At 42.4% G+C, this 19,743-nt stretch overlaps 1 protein-coding gene across 22 annotated transcripts in view; it reads left to right on the forward strand.

The window, feature by feature from the left end:
- The window catches only part of TCF4 (transcription factor 4), a 377,557-nt gene that overhangs the window by 195,396 nt on the left and 162,418 nt on the right, over positions 1 to 19,743 (forward strand). The window contains exon 1 of one of the 22 annotated variants that reach the window (XM_020910661.2): positions 9,950 to 10,042. The exons of the other annotated variants lie outside the window; for them this stretch is intronic. The gene's annotated coding sequence lies outside the window, so the exon portion shown is untranslated. Of the gene's footprint in view, positions 1 to 9,949; positions 10,043 to 19,743 lie in introns of those variants that run through there. 22 annotated transcript variants of the gene reach the window in all.

Genomic DNA, 19,743 nt, shown 5'->3' on the forward strand with positions numbered 1-19,743 from the left:
ATCTTTGGGCCTTCCTTTCTGTGTGGCACAGGCAGAATATGGTTTGCTATTTTACAAGTCTGGATTCTTTGTAGATCAAATTATTGTTCCCCTAATACAAGAACTATATAGAGTGAAATCTGGGAGCAATACCTTTTTCAGACTCTTAAATGTGACCTAGTAATTTTTTTTTGATTGTGGCATTTAACTCACTTGTGATATATATAAAATGACAAATATGTGTTAGAAACATACACAAGTTGTATAGACAGTTCAGGACAACTAGTGCATAAAAACCATTGAAAATGCTTTGAGGTGGTTTATAAGACACCAAAAACATGAAAGTCCTTCTATCCTAAATGAAACTTCACCAGGTTAACTTCTCTTTTCTCATGAAAAGTATTTGGGTTTTTTTTTTTAATAACCGCTAGTAATTAGGACTACAATTTATCTAACTTTTGATACATAAAAAAGAGAGGGGATATCAATTAATGACTAAACAATTGACTTAATTGTTTTTAAGTAATTGGTAAAATTTGTTGTTGAAATATACCTGCCCATCCTATAGAAATCACTGTAGCCCTCTAGCTTCTTTCCATAAAAAAGACAGTAGACTCACAATTCAGCATCAGGGGAATTTTTCAATATGGAATGGCAGAACCATTTATTCCTTTGTATGTGATATTTCTTGAAATGGTTTCATCACTAGGAGATTTTCCTAGAAACTCTTAAAACTAAAACCCTAAGTTAAAATAGTGAAAACACTGCAAGTTACCAGCAAAACCCCATAATCTTTTTAGAAGCAATTATTTATGAAAGAAACAGGTAATGAGTCTGCCGCTGTGCCTGTTGGTGGTAACTTGCTTAGAATTAAAGAAAAGAATTGAAAAATTGTGTGTGTATGTTCTCTTTGTTCGTTGTTCAGTTGCTAAGTTGTGTCTGACTCTCTGCGACCCCATGGACTGTAGCCCAACCAGGCTCTGATGTCTATGGAGTTTGCAGGCAAGAATACTGGGGTGGGTTGCCATTTCCTTCTCTTTGTTTATGTGAGTTTCTTTACAGACGCTTTCACTCACAGATAAACACAACTGGGCTTCCTAAAGCAAGTATCTGTAATGTTAGCTGTGTTATTTTTTATCTAACAGAGGTAGTTTCTTTTGAGAAGAAAACTGGCATGTGTATGTATTTGCATTTGCTTTAGCATTCCTAATGCACAAATTTTTTTTCACAGTGAAGTTAAAATCTGGTGGGATAGCATCTTTAGACTGGCCCTTCTCTAGATTTTGTTGGCTGGAATATATTATCACTTTTATATTGTTATGGTACTTAAGGAAATCTGTATAACCCTTGATTCCGTTAACCTGTCTTTTCGAAAGACCTCTTTGGTAATACGGCTTTCTATGATGCTTTAAAAAATACCAACTATGTCTTATTTTTAACCCACCTCAAAGTCACATTTACATGAATTTGGGATGACAATTCAATGAAATGAAAGCAATTAAGGAAGAACATCCCTAAGATTTTTCAAGCAGTGACCATCCTCCAGAGCTGTAGATGTGGGGGTCTCTGTGGGTCGGGGTTTTCCCCATGCATGCGCACAAAATAATCCGAGCTCATTTGTACCATGGTAATGAACAGCAGGGCACTGAATCTTTTCAGTTTTATTGGTATTGTATACAGTAAGTTATTAAATTTCATCTCTGTAATACACCTGCAGTAAAATAACAAAACATTGCTGCACTTAAGGAACATGTGTGTGGTACAATGCCCGCCCCCATCATTTCACTGCCCCCCCAAAACAGCTGCTTACAGATTTCAAGATCCATTGTATATATTCCCTTGAGCCCACCTCTAATAATCGAGACACATCTGCCATTGCAGTATTATAGGCATATGTAGTTTTATTGAAAACTATACCTGTAAAAAAATTAAATAACTCCTACCTCAATTTAATTGGCAAGATACGTTTTGCAAAGATCATATTGCAGACCTCTTGAGATCCCGTGAGTTCATTTTATTCTTATATTACAAATCACTAAATATGTTATTTTTATTTCACTAAGTAGCTAACTTTTCTCATACTCTGATGATAAGTCACTTTCATTTTTTCTTAGTTTTGTTTTCCTTCTCCCCTCATCTTTACACACACGCACACGCACGCATGCATATGTACACATATAAAAGCTACAGGAAGGAAACAGCAAGTCTGGCTACCACCAACACAGGATAAATAAAGTCAAAAGGAAAGGAACCTAAAATATACCTCTAATTCTGAAGTGATTATCAAATAGAAATAAAGGTTATAAAATCAGGATACAATTCTTAACTCATCTTATGCTTTCATAGAGAGTTTTATAAGCCTCTCTGAGATCCATTTGATTATCCTAATAGAATAGGAAATAATATGAAGAGGGAATGAGTTAGTAAGTGATAGAAAGCTTATATAGGTGGATTCCTATTGGATTAAATCCCTTACCTTAGCATTAATATTTTGGTGAAGATTACATCAGTAGTGATGCCTGTAAAATAATTTTTATTCAAACAGAAGTATTAGTAAAATATTCACTGAAATCAACTAAGCATTACTTTCTTCTCACTTAGGGTATGTAGGGTGTCAGTATATATTGTATGGTTATATAATAGTGAATATCAATAGTTATTCATTATGAGTTAATTTTGCCACTCTTACAGCCAAATAAGATTAGCTAAAAAGAAGTGTTTGTAATTTGTTTCATATTATAATGGAAAAGTGTGAAGATGCCAGCTATATAAATAGAAAATTATATACCTTTTTGAGAGAATATGAAGGTGACTTGACATAATGTCATAGAAAGAATATTTTGTGTTCTTCAAAAGGACTGTATGTGAAATGGACAGAGGGAATAAGAGATGGGCCCCTGACCCAAAGTGAGTGTAGACTTAGAAGATATTCTCTGATGAGAGCTGAAAGGTAGATGTTTTTTACAGGAGGAAGTCATAAATAAATGTCAGTGACAGTTGCCATAGAGAAGATAGGAAATCGGGTTGCGTTCCTGATCACCAGTTTGGTTTAAAAATAGTTGTATGTTTCAGTGATTAATTTTCTTTTTTTGATGAGAATATTGGTTAAGACCTACGGTCATTTGGTTTCACTTGGGGCTGCCTGGGTCTAGGAGATTTTGCTCTGTCTGTGATCAACTAGAATATTTTCTGCCCCTCTTACGTTTCACATTCAAAGACTGGTAGCGGCACAAGCCCGAGTCCTAGAGTGGACAGTCGCGTCCTAGACTTACTGCTCAGAGTTAAGATCTAAAACCCTGAGAGAGTCAGAATCCAAGGTCTGACAGGTATTTCAGCTTTTCAGTTTTTTCAGTAGAAAATTCATTATAAAATTCTAAGCAAATTTTTTGCACAAAGCTCACACATGAGTTGGAGAACACAACTTAACTCAGGCTGTACCACTTCTTTGAAGTCCCCATCAACTGAACTTTCTTCCTTGGATGCGATTCACTCCTGTGGAAAGATCCATTGCTAGTACCTTTGAGCTGTGAAGTCTGTCTGTCACTCGGAGCCCTGCAGTTCAGAACTGTCATGTGGAGAGCGACTGGTACAACACGACATTAGCGGGGGTAAGAGATTTGCTGTGGACAGTGACATGTGGCAAAGAGGAATGTCAACAGCTGCTACTCCTGTGACATCGTCCCTCAAGGAGTCGGTCTGCATCTCTGCCATTTAACTGTCCCAGCTCAACAGGAGACACTAATACAGACCAATTTCTCTCAGCCCTACTTCCACTTTACTACCAAGTAAGATTTGCTTGAATGTGTTTTCAGAGTGCAAACCTTGGGTGCCATTTTGTCAACAAAATAAACATTTTAATGTTGGCATTTTGTATGTGAGGGAAGGGGTTACCCTTTAATTTATTTCTAGGAGAACTTCCTTTCAGTTCTCTCTTGCAGAAAACACATCCTTATCATTCAGAAAACACAGTCTTACCATTCTCGAACTTCACACTGTTTCCATTTCATAGTTATAGTCAGTCATTCAGTCATATCCGACTGTTTGTGACCCCATGAACCCACCGGGCTCCTCTGTCCAAGGGATTCTCCAGGCAAGAAGACTGGAGTGGGTTCCCATTTCCTTCTCCGGGGGATCTTCCCAACCCAGGGATGGAACCCAGGTCTCCTGCATCGCAGGCAGGTTCTTTACTGTTGCAGCCACTAGGGAAACCATTTCATACTTGATTACAAAGCACATTTACATTTCATTGTATCCTAGGTGGCTATACTCCCCCTCATGTTTCATAGTGTGACCTAGGAGCTACTCACAGATGCCAGCATTGGAGGCTCCTGTGGAATTTCATCCAAAATGTCTCCCTTAGTTACCTGGTTGCAAATAATTTTATCAGTGCTCTAGATTATTTGTCCATACAGTTCTGGAAATAGAACACAGACATCCTAGGTCAACTCTGGACGACCTTAGCCAGCAAGTGAAGCACAGCAGAACGTCCGACAACAGTGTGCTCTCCCACACCTTCGTTTGGGCGTTGGATAAATGTTCGTTATGTAATAGCACCATTTTCCCTGGCCCCAAGATCATGTCATCTCTGTTCTTGGTAGAGGGCTTGAACTAAGAACAGTATAGTCACCTAACGTGGCTCTAACGTAACGTTTTCACATTGATACTCTCACATCTGTTGAGATTATTTTTCGAGGGGCTAGAGTAAAATTTGGCAATTACTGATGAGATAGTTCACCTCGGGTATTGTACTTTTGACGGTGAATTTTATTGGTTGAACTTCCTCTCAGGATTAGTCTTTCCATCTGTGTCTGTTGGCTTGGCGACTGTGACTGCTCCCCAGTCACCCTCCTAGTCTGCCTCCTTCATCCCCATAAACCCTCAGTTCTCAGATTTGATCGATTCTGCTTCCTGTATACCGACTCCCGCATCCCAGTCACTGCTGTTGCTCCCCTCCGTTTCCCTCCATCCCCACCTCCTCCTTCTCATAAGACTGCTGGAGCCGTTGTCTCCAAAACTCCCTGAGGCGGTTACACCCTGGCCCAGCCTCCCTCCGTGCTTCAGGGAGCAGCCTTAGCATGAGGCATGGGCTCTGGAGAGCCTGGCCCCTGCCTTGGCCTTCAGCTTTGTCTTTCCCACTCACCACTGATACCTTGTGTTCCAGCCACACTGAGCCGCTCCGGGTTCCCTTGAGGGCTCGTCGATGGCTCTCCCTGTCTTCACTAGGACCTTTCCGCTGGCCTGGGGCATCTTCATCCCGCCCCTCCTCCGCCTTTTCTTCTGTTCCTGCACTGGCTGACTCTTGCTCTCTGTCCACAGCTCACACGCTCTTCCCTCCAGGGGCCCTCGTGTTAGACTCAGGCCAGAACGAGGTGGCTCTGTCCGTGCCCAGGTAGCCTCTGACGCACCGCGCTCTGCCAGGCCAGAGTTGTCACGCTGTCTGCAGCCGGAGAGGACCGAGGACCGGGCCTGTCGTCCCTCCGCAGTGCCTCAGGGGGGACACTGAGTGAGTGCCCCGGAGTCAGTGGGTGGATGCGTCAGTGGCTAAGTGAACCAACCGCAGTAACGAGTTAGGTAACTTGTGACGCCAGTGAGGCAGATCTATTTTTAATCAATTTTATTGATGATGAAAGGGAGACTCACAGCCTTCTTGTCACTATGAACAGTAAGTGGCAGAAGGGGGTTAGGGGACACAGTCCTCTGGCTCCAGACTCGTCATTTTCCCTACTGCTTCTTCACCCAGTTGTCGAAGCTTTTTGTGATAGCCATTGGGCCACAATCTCCTCATAGCTGGCCCTGGCTCTCTTCTCACTGTGAACTTACACATTGTTTAACTTACTGCATGGGGACCCTGATTAGTAGGGAAGACTGCATTTAAAAAAAAAAAGATATTTTGGCCTTGCTGTACAACATATGGGAAATTCCTGTGGTTCAGTCAGTAAAGAATCCGCCTGCAATGCGGGAGACCTGAGTCTGATCCCTGGGTTGGGAAGAGCCCCTGGAGGAGGGCATGGTAACCCACTCCAGTATTCTTGCCTGGAGAATCCCAGGGACAGAGGAGCCTGGCGGGCTGCAGTCTGTGGGGTCGCAAAGAGTCAGACATGACTGAGCGACTAACCACAGCAGTCACTAATCAAGGCAGTTCCCTGACCGGGGATTGAACCTGTGACTGCTGCGTTGGCAACGTGGACTCCTAACCACAGGACTGCCAGGGAAATCCCAAGACTGTATTTCTAAAGATGGTGTGATGGAGCCTGCAATCTATATGGTCAAGATTATTGTCTTTAGAGGGTCAAGAGAGAATATTTTGAATGTCTCCCATAAGGACTACAGGTTGCATACACCACGTGGTGCATATTTCCTGCATCATCTGTCACCTGTCAGCAGTCGTTCCTCTGTTCCACTGCCGAGAGGACCGTGGTCATGTTGGAAAGAACCGTGGTCTGTCTGAGACTGGGAAGGCCCTGAAGCTCAGGGGTGAATGTAATACCAGCTGTGTTTTTGTCGGTCAGGTTTCCTCCTCCTTCACTCTTCCTGGTCCCTCTTGCTTGATGGGGGCGGAGGTGGGGGCGTTGGAACAGGGAAGATGGGATTGAGTTGAGCGATCATGATTGGCTTCTCTGTTTCCTGCATGGGATTCTTTTTCTCATAAACTCAATATTGGATATGAAAAAAATGATGATATGAGTTTTATCTCTGTGTATAATTTTGAAATGCAGAAGGATGGAATGTTAAAGTAACCATATGTCACCTGATTGCCCAATGCCGCTTAGTAGGACATGAGAAACTAAAGCTCAGAGATGTTAAGAGACTTGTCAGCTTCATATAGCAGCCCCCATTCATGAGAACTTTCTCACAGCAGTTAATATTCCAGTAGTATGGGACACTGACATTTTCTTAATACTTGATGTCTTTGTAGCCTCTTTCTTCCAAAGGCCACAGGGCTGCCCTGGACAATGATGTAATAGCCAGTCGTAGCCGGGAATACATCCTGAAGAAATTTCTAGAGGAGTGTCCCTTTGTTCAGCTACCACTGAATCGCATCATCACGGAGCCAGAGGGTGTCATTTGCTTGTAAATACTGAGTTTTTGAAATGTCACTGTAACATTGGAAAAATGTTGTCTCAGAAGGTTGCCAAAGTGACGGAGTCCTGACATTGTAAATACCAGCCAACACAAGTGCTTGTAAATGACAGGAACGAAATATACTTGACTAAATCCATAATAATCACTGATAACACTGTTTACCCTCAGTGACCAGGAGCTGTGAACTTGGATAAAAAAAACACATGTGGGCAGATATCATTCATGTGTCTGAGCCTCTAGCCATTCCAGCATGTTTTGATGGAAAAGCTCCCTAAATATGTAAAAGCTCTGCAGTAACTAAGAAGCCAGTGTGTAAGCTAGGGCGTCAGGCAGCCCTAGTGGAACGGGAGAGAGGCTTTCCTATCTTCAGCAACCCAGGGGGCTGATAAGACGGCCGTTGTTCTGGTCAGAACCAAACCGGGAGCCCGGCCGAGCGGGACAGTCACTGCTTTTATTTTCAATGGATGTGATTCCTGGAAGGTCCATCTGCCATAAGCAAGAGCTTACGCACACACCGTGTTCTCTCGAGAGAAAGAAGATGCGGAATGAACTTAAGAGATTAAAAGCCTCAGAGCAGCACAGGCAGGATTCCAGGAAAGCCTGAACTGGAGTTGGAGCTTGAGAGGGACAGTGAGGCTGTCCAATCTCCTTGCCGTCCTAATACATCTAGAGCCTGGGCTCGTCCTTAATAATAACTTCCTTTTGGGGAAATGAGTGCCTTCTTCCCTCTTCTGCTGTAGCGTAAAAATGGTGCCTGGGTATCAGAGACCCAGGAGGAGATGTCTCAGGTGGCAAGCCTGTGTCCCTCTGGGAGGTGGCTACTTCCACTGTTCCGGGCACCCCCACCGGTCCCCATCTCCCCAGGGGACAGTGGAGACTGCACGACAGGGGGCCGGACCCTCCCAGTATTTCAACTGGCGAAAGCGCTCTAGCTGGTGAAAGAGACGGAGCGTGGCGTGGTCCCAGAGGCCACGCCCATCACTGCTCTCATGGGCACCAGGAAGAGCGGGGTTTGCCTGGAATGACCGCCTTGGCTTTCGTATGTATGCAAATACTTTTTCTTTTTCCCGACATGCTCCTGCGTTGTTGGATTCCTTTTTCATAGTAAGCATCACTTTCTTAACTAAAGATACAAGGCCAAATTCAATATTAGAAATAGTGCTGATGAAAGTTGGGCAAAACTACAACATTATATATCACAAATTGACATTTGACCCAGGCGCTGCAGTGGTTCTGCTTCTTGACTATTTATGCATATTTATGAGCGGGACAGGCTTTCTATCAGAAGGTGCCCATATTGGTATTAGCCGGAACAGCGGTGAAGAGTTTATAAGTGATCTGAGTGTTTGAGCCTGTGGGATGTTGGTGCATTTTGGTGTCCTTGAGTTGGGTCTGTGTGGATGATAAGACAGCTTCCAAAGAGCATGGGCAGTGGAAGGAGCCGGAGTGTCCCCTGCCCCTGGAACTCCATGACTGGCTGACATCCTGGTGACATGGTCCTTCAGCCCTGCCCCGGGGCACCCCTGGGCGGGGGAGCCCCGTGTGCTGCTTCAGCTACCTGGCAGCTGGCGGGAGGCAGGCCCGCTGGCCTGGCTGATGAACCGTAGGTGTCGGTGTGGGGGAGACAGTGGCCAGTCTCAGGCTGTCCTGGCTCTGTTCCTGCTTGTTGGCCGCGACTGCAGATGGAGGTTGAATAGCTTCTCACATCTCTCTCAAAGAAAGGCTGCTTTGTCTTCCAGGGATGAGGCAGTGGCCATGTGGATATTCCGCAGTGGAGCCGCCCTGCGGTGATGGAGTGATGGTTGTCATCCTGTCCAGGCTCTGACAACTGTAGGGGCCCTCCCGAGCTCTCAGCTGGAGCAGACCTGGGAAAGCCTTGAGCTCAGACTTTTTCTCTGATTCTCAAAAGACGAAGGACACGTGTCCCCAGTGTCTCCTTTCCCCACTTCTCCTTTTCACTCTTCAGTAATCTCCTAAAAATGATCTTATAAAGACCTTTGGCCCAGCAGGTGGATTGGTCTCTTGGTTGGGGGAGCTGAAAAAGAGTCAGAATGAAAGTGGTCAGGGCAGAGAGTGACTGTGGAAGATCTCTGCTGCCTGAGGGGCCACTCCAGTGAGTTTGTGTTTTGTTAAACCCGTCTTTCTCTGAAACAGACTTCTGCTGTTTCCACTTCGGTACTGCAGGTGGACAGCCACAGATTTGACGCTGTATCCGCTTTGGTTGTCTCCCCTTGTTTTTCTTCCCGATTCGCTGTTTCCAACCAGCTGTTCTTTTAGAAACCAAAGAGAAGTAAAAGAGGTGGGGGAGCGGGAAAGAAAGATGGAGAGAGATGCAAAGAGAGAGGGAGACTGTGAGAGGTATTGTTTCCTGTTGATGGTTTACAGTATCTGCCAGGCGCATCAGGCAGCTCCTTCATGAATTCAGCGTTTATTTGTGAGTTTAGAGGGACTGTCTTGTTGTTAGTGGCTCAGTCATGTCCCACTCTTTTATGGCCTCATGCACCAGGCTCCTCTGTCCCATGAGATTTCCCAGGCAAGATTCCTGGAGTGGGTTACCATTTCCTTCTCCAGGGGAATCTTCTCGACTCAGGGGTCAAACCCACATCTCCTGCACTGGCCAGGAGTATTCTTTACCGCTGAACCACCAGGGAAAGCTATCTTTGAGCTTGGGAGTTCGCTCCTTAAGAAAATCAGTGGAAGCTTTGAGGAGCTCACTTTTCTGCTCGCTGGGTCCCCTCAGTCTCTCCCTTCAGTGCTGCTTTCCCAGGCACTCCACCCCTACTCCCACTTCTACTGTTCGTAAAAGCTCAGAATTGGAGCCTCCTCTCCCAGGATCTAGCCCCAAATTGCCCCCTGGTGGCTGGAGGGGCTAACGGCAAGGTGGAGCCGGGGGAAGAGGCCACGCGGATGTTTTGTCTCTTGCCTGGTTGCCTGCAATGGTGTCTGTGTATCCATGTCGGTATGAGCCAGTTCTGAATAGGTAAGTCTGTCTCTCTGCTTTATTTTGGGCCCTTCTGCTGCAGGGCTCCCTTTTCCTATTCTTGTTCCCCACTTTCGTTTGGTCTGATTTGTGTTTCTACACATGTCGTATTGACCAGAGCCTTTCCGGCCGTACGCCACACCCGAGTGGGTGAGTGAAAGGCAGGCACATACGGAGGGACGAGAACAGCACAGTTGCAGGCGGTACATGCTGTCACTTCACTGGCCGATGTGAGCTCCGGGAGGGCCGGGATTTTACAGGCGCGCTCAGGAGCCAAGCGCATGTCACCTCCGTGCCGCTCGTAGGCCGGCCGAGTGCGAGCGTGTCACCTCATTGACAGCTGTCTGTTGTCAGAGGGCCATCTTGTCTTCTTTTCATTTTGACTGAACACAGCAGAGACATCTGCAGAGTTCTGCAGCTCTGATGGGGCGCCCTGCCTGCCAGCCCTCAGACTCAGGAAGCAGCGTAATGGAAGGGCTCAGAAAGGAACATTAACCCATTGGTCATCTTGGTTTGGGCTGTTTTGGCCAAATATGTCTCTTGTTGAGGACGGTACCCCATCTAAGGGTGAGAGAAACATGAGATCCAATCTCTTGATGAACGGGGCTGGTATTGTATTCAATGTCTTGGTAGTGATTGGCCCATGGGATTTCAGTTGATCTGAGTTTATAGGATAGGATGGAAAACTCATTATCAGAGTTAAACCCCTTGTTTCAGGGTGAAGTTAGACAGGATCAGAAGCATATCTTAATCCTAGGATCACAGCAGCAGTGTCTTCTTTGAAGCTCATAGTGGGACATTTGGCCTGCGTAGCAGCAGCAATGCCTGGAACATGTGTGGTTTGGGAGGAGGTGGTGGGCTTGTTCTTTTCCAGACAGACTTGACACTGCCGTGTTTGGTGGAGATTCTGGAATCACCCTGAGATCATAGTCTCTCTATTTCATGGAATGTAGACTGCCTCTTGAGGGCATTTCCTATAAAACTTAGAGATATCAAGCTGGACTTCTCAGATAGGGAAAGACGTTAAGTGATTGTACACAATTCAGCACAGGAGTTAGAATGCTTTATTCTTTGCCTTGCAGAAGTGTCTTCCCATGAAGCTCTTTTTTTTTTAGGCTGAATCAGGCAGCATGTGGTATCTTTGTTCCATGACCAGGAACTGAACCAGTGTCCCCTGCTTTGGAAGCGTGGAGTATTAACCACTGGCCCACCAGGGAAGTCCGCCGTAAAGCTTTACTTGTTGGAGCATCTCTCAGGACTGGCACTACATGCAGGGCTTGGTTGGCATTGAGTCACCCTGGGGATGCTTCCTACATTCGGGAATGATTTAGTAGTGCCTTAAGTTTAACAAGAGGAACATATTTCATTGCATTCATTTAAAAAAATTTATTGAGAAAGGGACAGTATGAGGAAATATTGAATACATTGCTTTTACTCTTTTTCTTTTTTTTTTTGCTTTACAAAGTTCCCCTCATTCATTATACGCAACATAACAAACCTTTGTCACTGAATCTGACTGAGAAGGAAGATCTCAGAAACCTTGAGAAATTTGTTTGAGATGCTCTCTGTCCCATTTGAAGGGCAGTATTAGAGAAAGGTAGACTCATTAAATTAGTTGGAGGAAATTCAGACAAGGAGACACAAAAGACTCCTCTTCGGAGTTGTCCTTCATAAACTAAAGAAAGAAAGAAAGAAAGTGAAGTAGTTCAGTTGTGTCTGACTCTCTGCAACCCCATGGACTATAATCTACCAGGCTCCTCAGTCCATAGAATTTTCCAGGCAAGAGTACTGGAGTGGGTTGCCAAAAGGTAGGAATAATTGAGCAGAATATTTAGAATCTAGCAGCTCATAGACTGGAGGTCGAACCACTGAGTTTTTATCTTGCCTCCAGTATGTTTTAAGGCTCAGTGTCTGCCTCTTGAAAATGAAGGCCCAGCTTAGGTGGTCTCTGAGACCCCCTTCTGGCTCCTGGTGTCTGTGACTGTCAGAATAAGGAATGTGGGAGGGGAGTGCACACTGGTAGCCTTTAGACATTTCAGAAGTGTTTGACGTGTTCCCCAAACAACGTGTGCAAGGCAGCTCTTTGCCCTTGCAAAGAATAAGAAACACAGAGGTACTCTAAAGAGATACATTTAGCCTCCATTAACTATTTGCTTCCTAATTTCTGTTTGGTACAAATGATAAATGATTTCCTTAAAAAAAAAAAGTTTAATGAAAACAATGCAAGCAGAGAGAGAAGATTGAGTCCCAGGGGAATCATGACCCACTGGCATCGTTACGATTCTTCTTGAAGACGGTTTTGTCCAAGATGCTGGGTCAGAATCCTTCTGCGACCACAGTCAGTTGATTCTAAAACACTTTCTCTCTTTTCACGTTTTAACATCTCCAAAATTTATGGCATACCAATTTAACTGGCAGCTCTCTTTTTTTTCTGGGTGGTAATAATGAGGTATCTTGGTATGTCCTTGGTACCAAAATGATGTATCTAGGTATCTTGGTAGATAATGATGTATCTTAAACATTCACAGGCATGTTTGATGAAATAACAGTTCTAAGAGAAACAAACTTTTTTTTCTTTACCTAAAAATGTCTCAGTGGCTTCTTTACTTCATTGTTGACTAATATTTTTCGATCACTTTGAAGAATCCAGATTGTCTTAGGAAGGCAATTTATGGACAAAGTTTATTCTCCTAGGACCCTGCACTTAATGCACATTTGAGGAAGGAAAAAATGCATGCCAGTAAGTAGTTCTTGGGGCTTCCCTTGTGGCTCAGCTGGTAAAGAATCCGTCTGCAATGTGGGAGAGCTGGGTTTGATCCCTGGGTTGGGATGATCCCCTGGAGAAGGGAAAGGCTACCCACTCCAGTATTCTGGCCTGGAGAATTCCATGGGCTGTATAGCCCATGAAGTCGCAAAGAGTCAGACACGACTGAACGACTTTCTCTTTTCAAGTAGTTCTTGTGTAGAAGCAATATTCTAAAACTAATATGGCAACTTTAACTCATTGGCCTTTATTATATTTTCCCCCAGGAATTCCTAGAATTTTCTTTCTAGAATTATTGCAGTTAAATTTAGTCAGAGATGCCAGATATCTTCTTCAAAGAAAGGTTAAGGGTCTTTGTTAATTTCAGGCTGAAATTATGAGTAGAAGTTGGTCTGTAAATCCCTTAGATTTTGGTTTTCATTCATATACTTTTAGTGTTTGTTGTTACTTTAGAGAGGATTTGTTCCAACTCCTCATTTCACTAATGAGTGAATGAAGGTAAATCACTTTATCCAAGGATTCCTCAGATAGAAGCTGGCTGACCCATGCTCATTTATGGCGTTCTTGCTGCTAAGATCCCTACAATGTAAGCAGAATGGGATTGACGTTCTACACCATTTTGTTGGTGTTTTTTGAGTGTTACACTTGCATTTATCCAGGCGAATATACTTGGGTTCCTTTGGTTTGTGTCTCTGGATGCTACAGTTGTTGTTCTGTGTGCTACACGTTTAAATTTATAGGTGATTTCATAAGGGACAGAAGTGAAACTTGTCATATACAACTGAATATACACCACCCTGGTTGTTGTAGTACCATCATTTCTTAGTGAACGCTGTGATGGTTTAGAGAGCTGAAGCAGAGGCTCACAGGCTGCAAGTTTAGTGTAAAAACTGTCAAATGCAACTTATCTTATAGTGACTTACTGAGGCCTTGGCCTAGTTTTGTTTTTTCTCCAGACCTGTGTATTTTCACCTTTGAAATAACAATCTGGATTTAGTTTTCCCTGAAAAGAAAAGCAAAAATCTGTGAGGTCTTTAAATTTGAACTTAATTGTAATACATTCTGCCTTAATATCATACGTATTCACAAATAGTAAGTGACATTCTTAAATAAAGACCCCTCACCTTATTTACTTCAAAACTGATGGAATGAGAAAAGGAGAAAAGAGTTAAATCTTAATGATTTTAGTCAATTAATGTGTGATTTTTTTTTTAAAAAATGGATATATTTTGTTTCAAATCCCTCTCAAAGAGATATCAAAAGTAACATAATGTTAACAATTTTAATTTTTAAAATTCTTTCACATATTTATTTTTTCCAGTTTTAGTGATGTATAATTAATGAATAAAATCATATGTATTTAAAGTACACAGCATAATGATTTGATAAACATAGAGTTTGTGAAATATTTATCACAACTAAGTTAATTAACACAGCTATCATCTCACAGAGTTACCTTTATGTGGTGAGAATACTTAAGATCAATTCTTAGCAAATTTCCTTTTTAAAAAAATTTTATATCTGAATTTAGTTGATTTACAATGTTGTCATCTCAGGTGTACAACAGAGTGATTCAGTGACACATATACATGTATATACTCTTCAGAATCTTTTCCCATATAGTTTATAACAAATTTCAAGTAGAGGACACAGCATTATTAACTGTAATCACTATGCTGGCCATTAGATTCACAGAACTGATTCATTTTACAACCGATAGTTTGTACCCTTTGATCAGCATCTTCCAATTTCACTTGTCCCCTCAGCCAATCAGCAACTATTCTATTCTTTGTTCCTATGAATTCTGCTTTTGTTTTTTAAGATTTTGTATATGACTGATACCAATCACTGTTTGTCTTTCTTTGTCTAGCTTATTTCTCTTAGAATGATGACTTCCATATTTACCCACATTGTCACAAATGGCAGGATTTCCTCCTTTTTATGACTGAATAATACTCCATTGTAGACATATGCTACATTCTCTTTGTCTGTTGATGGACACAATTTTTCTTGGCTATTGTAAATAATGCTGTTATGAACATGGAAGTACAAGTATCTCTTTAAGATACTAATTTTATTTTGAATTTCTACGCAGAAGTGGCATTGCTGGATCATATGGGTGTTTTTTTTTTTGTTTTGTTTTTTTTTTTTTTTGTAATCCTATTTTTAAATTGTTGAGAAACCTTCATCTTCCTTTCAGTAATGGCTGCACCAGTTTTTGTTCCCACCAACCGTGCATGAGGGTTGCCTTTTCTCCATCTTTGCCAACAATTGTTTTCTCCTGTCTTCTTGATAATAGCCATCCTAGCAGGTGGGAGGTGATAATCTCATTGTCATTTTGATTTGCATTTATCTGGTGATGACTGGACTTCCCAGGTCATGCTGATGGTAAAGAACCGCTTGCCAATGCGGGAGACATTAGAGGCCCAGGTTCGATCCCTGGGCCTGGAAGATCCCCTGGAGGAGGGCATGGCAATGATGCTGAGCGTCTTTTCATAGGAAAATGGCTGTTCAGGTGCTCTGCCCATTTTTAAATCAGATTGGATATTGTTTTTGTTTTTTTGCTGTTGACTTGTATGAGTCAAATATACTGACTCATACATATATGAGTCAAATATACTGACTCATACATATATGAGTCAAATATACTCCATAAAGTTTCAGCTTTATGGAGTAATAAGAATGTTGAAATTGACCCTAAAGCTGAGTAAATGAAGTATTGCACAAATACAACACAACACTCATACAAGTCAATATATTTTGGACCCTATATATTTGGTTGACTTTTCATTTTGTTGATGCTTTCCTTTGCTGTGCAGACAATTTTTAGTTTGATGTTGTCCCACTTGCTTATTTTAGCTTTTGTTTCCTGTGCTTTTGGTGTCATATCCAAAAAATCATTACGAAGACTGGTGTGAAAAAGCCTTTCCCCTGTGTTTCTAGGAGTTTTATGGTTTTAGATCTTACATTTAAGTCTAATCTATTTCCAGTCAGTGAGTGCTGTCGGATGGGGTCCAGTTTTACTCTTTTGTGTGTGGGTATCTAGTTTCCCCAGTATTATTTATTGAAGAGACTGTCCTTTCCCCATTATGGGTTCTTGGTGCCCTTATCAAAAATGATTTGAACTGTATATGTGTGGGTTTATTTCTGGGCTCTTAATTCTATTCCGTTGTTCTGTGTGTCTGTTTTAATACCAGCACCATGCTGTTTTGATTACTATAACTTTTGTAATGCATTTTGTAATACATTTTGAAGCTTTGTTCTTTCTCATGATTGCTTTGACTAGTCAGAATTTTTTATTTTACCATTACCGTACAAATTTTAGGATTAATGCCAATTTTTGTATTGATAAATGAGGGTAAAATGATTTAAAATCATCCTGGAGATCACATCAAAAACCAGGATTAATATTCAGATGAGTAGCTGCATCATTTTAAATTTCCCATGTAGTTCCTTAAGTAATTTTGTCTCTAAGTGCTTCACAAGGATCATGTGAAGAAGGATATCTAGTAATTACGTGTTCAGGAATTTTGTAGGCTAGCTAATAAACCATCTAGAGCTTGAAATGAACCACAATGAGAGTATTTACACTATGGAAATATACCTCCCTCCCAAGAGGCTATATCAGCATACCATTTCAAGGTTAAAGAACTAATACCTATGATACACTTGACCTATTTCTGTTACTGTTGTTATTATTAATTCTTTTTCTTAAATGTTAAGTTTCATTTTTATGGAATAATAAGAGTGTTGAAATTGACCCTAAAGCTGAGTAAATGAAGTATTGCACAGAGAAAACTGCCCTGCTCTTGGCTCTTGGGGAATGACTCTGCTCTTGGGGGCTGGTCCTCCCTCCTTGTTCCGATCAGTTCCTTGGCTTTTCTCAGGCAGGCTTTCAAACAGGTCTTCTGCTTCCCATGGATGCACTCGTCCTGTTCCTGGAGCTCTTTTCGCCACCTCCATCCCTACTCCCAGTTGCGATGTTACTGTTGTCCATGAGTTGGACTTCCCCATGTTGCAGAGACCCCAGTTTCTTACTCCTTTGTACAGATACACCGCATAATGCAGTGGTCCCCAACCTCTTTGGGCCCAGAGATCTGTTTTGTAGAAAACAATTTTTCCAAGGACTGGGGTGGGGAAACCGACAGATTCAGGATAATTGAAGCATGTTAAATTTATTGGGCACTTTTTTTCTGTTATTATTACATCAGCTCCAGCTCAGATCATCAGGCATTAGATCCTGGTGGTTGGAGACCCCTGGTGTAAAGTACCACCTGGTCAACAACCTTGTTGATTTAGTAAACTGTTCTTGTCTGTCCCACACCATGAGAATTGGATGTTTTGCCTCCTTTCCTACTTTTTCTCTCCTCACTTATCTTCCCCTACCGCCACCCTCCCAAGATGCTACCTCTTAAGAAAAAGAGAAAAACTGCCTCACACTTTCCTATACTTATGTTTTGATATAAATAACTGTTACTGGTAAATTTAGTGAAAATTAGACTAAATATGTTGTTTGAAAGAGGGGGGATCATCCAGTGAATAGAAATGAAGTAGATCAGGAATTGTTGTTACACAACTGAGAACTTGACATCTTTTGTGAATAGAACATTGAGCTAATTTTAGTGCTCGCTAGTTTTGTAAGAGACTTCTTATTTTAAGTGTTCATTCAGAGGAACTCCTTGGTTCTCAAACTCAACTTTATTCAGAATTCCAGTTTCCTTGCCTCATCTCTCTGTAATGTTCCTTCTTGCGTGTTAACCTGTTCTTGCTCATACACTTCTGTGAATAACTGAGACTTACAGTAAACCTTCTTCCCAGCAGGAAGACACTTCTAGTTACCATTGTTCAGTTGCTCTGTCGCGTCCGATTCTTTGAGACCCCATGGACTGCAGCACGCCAGGCTTCCCTGTCCTTCATCATCTCTGGGAGCTTACAGTCAAACTCATGTCCATTGAGTCGGTGATGCCATCCAACCCTCTCATCCTCTGTAGTCCCCTTCTCCTCCTGTTTTCACTCTTTCCCAGCAGCAGGGTCTTTTCCAATGAGTTGTCTCCTTGCATCAGGTGGCCAAATTATTCGAGCTTCAGCGTCAGCATCAGTACTTCCGATGACTGTTCAGGGTTGATTTCCTTTAGGATTGACTGGTTGGATCTCCTTGCAGTCCAAGGGACTCTCAAGAGTCTTTTCCAGCAGAGTGGATGATAAATACAGTTTCCGTGTACAAGAGCAGATGTGTGTTGGATGGTCCAGTTTGACTCCACTACCTGGAAGTCAGTGTCGTGATCAGGGGACTTAATGGACAGGATGTAAAGTGTTCAGTCAGTCTTCCATTAGCCAAATGTCTTGTTTGGGCAGGTTATTTAAACTCTCTGTCTGTGAAATGGCATTAATATTAGCGCTTCCTTTATAGGGTTTTGTGAGGATTTGAGTAATTTAATGGATATAAGATATTTAAAAAAGTTTGGCCCATGGAATGCACTCAATAAATCTTGTCTATTATGATTATAACACCGAAGGTCATTAGTCAAGCTACAACTTTTCTTTAACTTTTGGTAGATAAGAGTGGACAGTATCTTTGAATAAGTCATTGTTTTTTAAATATGTGGATCAGATTTTCTTATGAAGCTTTTTATTTTGGTCTGACTCATAACTTTGGTAACATTAAGTACTCTTTGCAGTTTCCTGCGGAGAAGGTAGACAATTCTTTCTCTCTCTCTAATTTCATAGCAGAAGAAAATAATATAGCAAATAAGTATTTAATAAGTATTTGGATGATTTTTATTTCTAGTGTATAAGTAAAATAATCTTTGTAGAGCTACAAAGGAGCTAATGGTGGCCAACATTTGGCTCTTTGCCCTCTGGAAGTGATGTATCAATATCTTTTTCCATAAACTAATACCAAGTTCAACACATTGTGGGATTTCCCTTGATTACAAATGTTAGCAGCATTTATGGGATCATTTTTTGTCCATAGTCAGTGCCCCAAGAACACGCAGGTTTCCTCTGAAAAGGATGAGAGATGTGGCGGGCACATGGTTGAGTCCCCCTCATTGGCTGGTGATAACATGATGGCGTTTAAAGTCCGTGAGATAGTCGTGTCGGCCCGATCAGAGGCTGCAGGGCTTCAGCAGCCTCTTTTGACAGCTTTATGGGATATACCCCAGTGGCTGCTCATAGCAGTTACACGTAAGCATAGCCGTTTAAAATAGTTTGTTCCTGCTTGCGCTTGACTCTGATTCATATTTTTCTTGATAATAATAGGATTAAGTGACTCATTTTATTCCTTATTCCGAGAAAAACATGCCCATTAGGTAGAGGGAGGCTTTAGGGATTAACCCCTTGAGTGACTTATTTTATAGTTATCTTCGTATTTATTTGCTATGTCATGCCTGACTCTTTGCAAGATCCTGTGGACTGTAGCCCTCCAGGCTCCTCTGTCCATGGGATTTCCCAGGCAAAAATACTGGAATGGGTTGCCATTTCCTTCTCCAGCAGGTATCCTATCATAAGGTAAGGGGAGACCAGGGTGGGGGCGGGAGAGAATGGTGAGATAGTTTTGTGTTCTTAAATTGAAACAAGCGGTGCCATCTCACCAGTTTTGGGCCATCTGTCCTCAAACAAAGAAGGTCTTAATCTTTCTCACTTCCCATTGGGCATCCCTTTCCACATTTTTATAATGTCAGGGTCACCAAATGGATCAGAGGCTCGGGATCCATCATGGCATGTTGGTGGCGAGTTGCTTAATTGAAAAGTATGGGTGGTAAGATGCGATCTAAAGACCAGAGGTAGGCAGTTAACTCTGCAGGGGAGCAGCTCTCCATCTGACAGTTTGCTGACGCCCAGAGTCTGCCTGGCCTTTCTTACTCAGTCAGCTGTGTTCATGGACGGGCAGAGGTAGCGAGTCCTTCCTAAAATTCTTGTGGGAAAGCTGAACTCT

The sequence above is a fragment of the Odocoileus virginianus genome, chromosome 22 (assembly GCF_023699985.2).
Source record: "Odocoileus virginianus isolate 20LAN1187 ecotype Illinois chromosome 22, Ovbor_1.2, whole genome shotgun sequence".
Lineage (NCBI taxonomy): Eukaryota > Metazoa > Chordata > Mammalia > Artiodactyla > Cervidae > Odocoileus > Odocoileus virginianus.